The following is a 6,000-nucleotide window of genomic DNA, read 5'->3' on the forward strand; positions in this document are numbered from 1 at the left end:
CCTCTGTGCGCCTGCAGCGTTTTCATCCCCACCAGCGTGAAGCCGCCTCTCAAAGCGCTGGATCCCGTCCCCAACGAGCCGCCGCTGCGCCCCATCTGGCTTCTCCGCGACGAGGGACCACTCCAGGGTCCAGGAGGGCCCTCCTGAGCTGGGGTGCACGAAGGCTCGGCCGGGGCCCGCAGGCAGCAGCGACACCCGCGCGCAACGTGCCCAGAGAAGCCACCTGTGACACTTGGCCCGCGGGTCGCCTGCCGAGCGCTAGTATCAGTTATTTCTACAACCTCACAACATGCAGCTTGGAGCATCCAGCCACCCTGTACTCCCATTCCTCGCAGGTTCATGCAGCAGCGTGTCATTGGCACTCTTTAGAGTGTGTGGGTGTGTGTAACAGGGTCTCAGGTTAGGCGCGGTGGCTCATGCCAGTCATCCCACTTTGGGAGGCCGAGGTGGGAGGATCGCTTGAGCTCAGGAGTTGGAGATCAGCCTGGGCAATATAGTGAGGAGACCCCCATCTCTACAGAAAAAATTTTTTAATTAGCCAGGCATGTTTGTGGGAGTCTGTGGTCCTAGCTAATTGGAAGGCTGAGGTTGGAGAATGGCTTTAGCCTGGGAGGTAGAGGTTGCAATGAGCCAAGATCCACAACTGCACTCCCGCCTGGGTGACTGAACCAGACCCTGTCTCAAATTAAATAAATAAATAAATAAATAAATAAATAAATAAATAAATAAAGTAAATTGATCTTTCTAGGTTGCCCAGGCTCCTGGACTCAACCAATCCTCCAGCCTTCTAGGTAGCAGTAGCTGGGATCGCAGGTGGCACCAGGGCACCTGGTTCTGGCACCACAATGTACTCCTATGCTTCTCAGGCTGTTGGAATGAGGTGATTTAAGATGAGGTTCTTCTTCAGCAGAATGAGGTTCTTTATGTAGTCACACAAGAAGCTTGTGATGAAAGAGCTGGGAACCTGGGTGGCCACCATTAATTCTCTTTGATCACTATTTATAATAAAATGCCAACTTGGCTTATATTAGCCAGCACTTCATCTTTGGATTTTGTCATTTCCCTGGCTTTTATGCAGCATCCCCCCGACCCCTGCCCATACATACATATACACCATCCTTCTAGTTCCCCAGCCCCTCAGTGCCTTCTGCTGCTATGGACAGCAGAGTTTCCAAGCTTTTTCCCTTCCTGACTGTATTCTAGATAGCTAGTGAGATGTGAAAAAATAATATTTCTCTCCTAACATTTTTTTTTTTTTTGAGATGGAGTCTTGCTTTGTTGCCCAGGCTGGAGTGCGGTGGTGCAATCTCAGCTCACTGCAGCCTCCACCTCCTGAGTTCAAGTAATTCTCCTGCCTCAGCCTCCCGAGTAGCTGGGATTACAGGCGCCCACCACCATTCCTGGCTAATTTTTGTATTTTTAGTAGAGACGGGGTTTCATCTGAACTCTGCCAGGAGCTCACCAGACAGGGTCTCAAACTCCTGACCTCAAGTGATCCACCCACCTTAGCCTCCCAAAGTGCTGGGATTATAGGCGTGAGCCACCACACCTGACGTCTCCTAACTTTTTATATGAAAAACTTCAGCCGGGCGCGGTGGCTCAAGCCTGTAATCCCAGCACTTTGGGAGGCCGAGACGGGCGGATCACGAGGTCAGGAGATCGAGACCATCCTGGCTAATACGGTGAAACCCCGTCTCTACTAAAAATACAAAAAACTAGCCGGGCGAGGTGGCGGGCGCCTGTAGTCCCAGCTCTCGGGAGGCTGAGGCAGGAGAATGGCGTAAACCCGGAGGCGGAGCTTGCAGTGAGCTGAGATCCGGCCACTGCATTCCAGCCTGGGTGACAGAGCGAGACTCCATCTCAAAAAAAAAAAAAAAAAAAGAAAAACTTCAAACACAGAGAAAAGTTGAAATAATAGAACAGAACAATGAATGTCTATCCATCACCCACATACCTAGATTTGAATTTTGTTATAATTTTCCCATATTTGATATATAGTAGATATCACACTTCAGCCCCCCAAAGGTTTAACATGCATTTCCTACAAATAAGAGCATTCTCCTCTTAGCTGGGCATGGTGGCCCACGGTTGTAATCCCAGCTACTTGGGAGGCAGAGGCAGGAGGATCGCTTGAACCCAGGAGGTAGAGGTTGCAGTGAGCCAAGATCATGCCACTGCACTCCAGCCTGGGCAACAGACTGACACCCTGTCTCAAAAAAATTAAAACAAAGGCCGGGCGCGGTGGCTCAAGCCTGTAATCCCAGCACTTTGGGAGGCCGAGGCGGGTGGATCACGAGGTCAGGAGATCGAGACCATCCTGGCTAACATGGTGAAACCCCGTCTCTACTAAAAATACAAAAAACTAGCCGGGCGTGGTGGCGGGCGCCTGTAGTCCCAGCTACTCGGAGGCTGAGCCAGGAGAATGGCGTGAACCTGGGAGGTGGAGCTTGCAGTGAGCCGAGATCGCGCCACAGCACTCCAGCCTGGGTGACACAGCGCGAGACTCCGTCTCAAAAAAAAAAAAAAAAAAATTAAAACAAAAAAAACGTTTAAAGAATATTCTCCTGGCCGGGCGCGGTGGCTCAAGCCTGTAATCCCAGCACTTTGGGAGGCCGAGGCGGGTGGATCACAAGGTCAGGAGATCGAGACTATCCTGGCTAACATGGTGAAACCCCGTCTCTACTAAAAATACAAAAACCTAGCCGGGCGCGGTAGCGGGCGCCTGTAGTCCCAGCTACTCGGGAGGCTGAGGCGGGAGAATGGCGTGAACCCGGGGGGCGGAGCTTGCAGTGAGCCGAGCTTGCGCCACTGCACTCCAGCCTGGGAGGCACAGTGAGACTCCGTCTCAAAAAAAAAAAAAAAAAAAAAAAGAATATTCTCCTAAATACAATGATCACATCCAAGGAAATTTACAGTGATTCACTAATATCATCTAATATTCAGTCCAAAATGTCTTTGGTAATTTTACTTTTTTTTTTCATTGAGATGGAGTTTTGCCCCTGTTACCCAGGCTACAGTGCAATGGCATGATCTTAGCCTACCACAACCTTTGCCTCCCGGGTTCAAACAATTTTTCTGCCTCAGCCTCCCAAGTAGCTGGGATTACAGGCATGCGCCACCACGCCCAGCTAATTTTGTATTTTTAGTAGAGACAGGGTTTCTCCATGTTGGTCAGGCTGATCTCGAACTCCCTACCTCAGGTGATCTACCCGCCTTGGCCTCCCAAAGTGCTGGGATTACAGGCGTGAGCCACTGTGCCCGGCTTACATTTTTGTATTAAAAAAAAAAAACCCAAAAAAAACACACAATTCCAGCGCCTGTAATTCCAGCTACTCAGGAGACTGAGGCACAAAAATTGTTTGAACCCAGGAGGCAGAGGTTGCAGTGAGCCAAGATCATGCCACTGCACTCTAGCCTGGGTGATAAAGCAAGACACTGTCTCAAAAAAAGGAAAAAAAGGCCAGATGTGGTGGCTCACACCTATATAATCCCAGCACTTTGAGAGGATGAGGCGGGCAAATCACGAGGTCAGGAAATTGAGACCATCCTGGCTAACACAGTGAAACCCCGTCTCTACTAAAAACACAAAAAATTAGCCAGGTGTGGGTGCACACTTGTAATCCCAGCTACTTGGGAGGCTGAGGCAGGAGAATCACTTGAACCAGGGAGGTGGAGGTTGCAGTGAGCCAAGATCGAGTCATTGCACTCCAGCCCAGGAGACAGTGTGAGCTCTGTATCAAAACAAAAACAAAAACAAAGCAAAACAAAAAACCCCCAGAATCCCACATCTGTTAGAATGGCCACTATCAAAAAAAGATGAAAGATACCAGGTATTGGCAAGGATGTGGAAAAAATGGAGACCACAATCACTATGGAAAATGGTATGGAGGTGCCTCAAAAACCTAAAACTACAACTACAGGATCCAGCAATCTCACTTCTGGGTAGCTATCTAAAGGAAGTGAAATCAATATGGGGGTTTTATTTTGGGATTTTTTGAGATGGAGTCTCGCTCTGTCACCCAGGCCGGGGTGCAGTAGCCCAGTCTTGGTTCACTGCAACCTCCGCCTCCCAGGTTCAAGTGATTCAACTGCCTCAGCCTCCTGAGTAGCTGGGATTATGGGCCCCACCACCATGCCTGGACAATTTTTGTATTTTTATTTTCATTTATTTATTTTACTTTTTTTTTTTTGAGACAGAATCTTGCTCTATCGCCCAGGCTGGAGTGCAGTAGCAAGATCGTGGCACACTGCTACCTCCGCCTCCCAGGTTCAAGCGATTCTTCTGCCTCAGCCTCCTGAGTAGCTGGGACTAACTACAGGCACTTGCCACAATGCCCCATTCATTTTTTGTATTTTTAGTAGGGACAGGGTTTTACCATACTGGCCAGGTTGGTCTTGAACCCCCGACCTCAGGTGATCTGCCTGTCTCAGCCTCCCAAAGTGCTAGGATTACAGGTGTGAGCCACGGCGCCTGGTCTGTTTTTTTGTTTTTTTTTTTTTGAGACAGTGTCTCACTTCGTCGCCCAGTCTGGAGTGCAGTGGCACCATCTTGGCTCACTGCAACCTCCATCTCCCAGGTGCAAGCGACTCTCCTACCTCAACCTCCCGAGTAGGTGAGATTACAGCCACGAGCCATCACGCCTGGCCTAGTTTTTGTATTTTTAGTAGAGACGGGGTTTCACCATGTTGGCCAGGCTGGTCTTGAACTCCTGACCTCACGTGATCCACCACCTCGGCCTTCCAAAGTGTTAGGATTACATGCGTGAGCCACCGCGCCCAGCCGAAATCAATATGTTGAAGAGATAGCTGCACTTTCATGTTCATTGCAGCATTACTCATGATAGCCAATATATGGAAGCCACCTAAGTGCCCAGCACAGATACATAGATAAAGAAAATATGGTGTGTATATATATATACACACACACACACACACACATATATACACACTATTCAGTGTGTGTGTGCATATATATATAAAATATATATACATACACACTATTCAGCAATTAAAAATAAGTAAATTCTGTCATTTGCAACAACATGGATGAACCTAGAGGACATTATGCTGAGTGAAATAAACCAAGCACAGAAACACAGATACCACATGTTCTCGCTGATATGCAGAATCTGAAAAAGTTGAACTCATGGAAGTACAGAGTAAAATGGAGGTTACCAGGGGCTAGAAGCAGGGTGGACAGGGAAGGAGAGAATGGGAAGATGTTAGTCAAAGCATATGAAGTTTCAGTTAGACAGGAGAAGTAAACTTTTGAGATCTATTGCATAGCTCAGTGACTATAGTTAATATATATATATATATATATATATATTTTTTTTTTTTTTTTTTTTGAGACGGATTCTCGCGCTGTGTCACCCAGGCTGGAGTGCAGTGGCGCGATCTCGGCTCACTGCAAGCTCCGCCTCCCAGGTTCAGGCCATTCTCCTGCCTCAGCCTCCAAGTAGCTGGGACTATAGGCGCCCGCCACCACGCCCGGCTAGTTTTTTGTATTTTTAGTAGAGACGGGGTTTCACCATGTTAGCCAGGATGGTCTCGATCTCCTGACCTCGTGATCCGCCCGCCTCGGCCTCCCAAAGTGCTGGGATTACAGGCTTGAGCCACCGCGCCCGGCCGACTATAGTTAATATATATTTCAGGCTGGGCACGGTGGTTCATGCCTGTAATCCAAGCACTTTGGGAGGCGGAGGCGGGCAGATCACCTGAGGTCAGGAGTTCAAGACTAGCCTGGCCCACATGGTGAAACCCCATCTCTACTAAAAATACAAAAATTAGCCAGACATGGTGGCACACGCCTGTGATCCCAGCTACTCAGGAGGCTGAGCCAGGAGAATGGCTTGAACCCGGGAGGCAGAGGTTGCAGTGAGCCGAGATCATACCACTGCCCTCCAGCCTGGGCAACAGAGCAAAACTCTGTCTCAAAAAAAATAAAAAAGGGGCCGGGCGCGGTGGCTCAAGCCTGTAATCCCAGCACTTTGGGAGGCC

This window comes from Theropithecus gelada, chromosome 3 (genome assembly GCF_003255815.1).
Source record: "Theropithecus gelada isolate Dixy chromosome 3, Tgel_1.0, whole genome shotgun sequence".
NCBI lineage: Eukaryota > Metazoa > Chordata > Mammalia > Primates > Cercopithecidae > Theropithecus > Theropithecus gelada.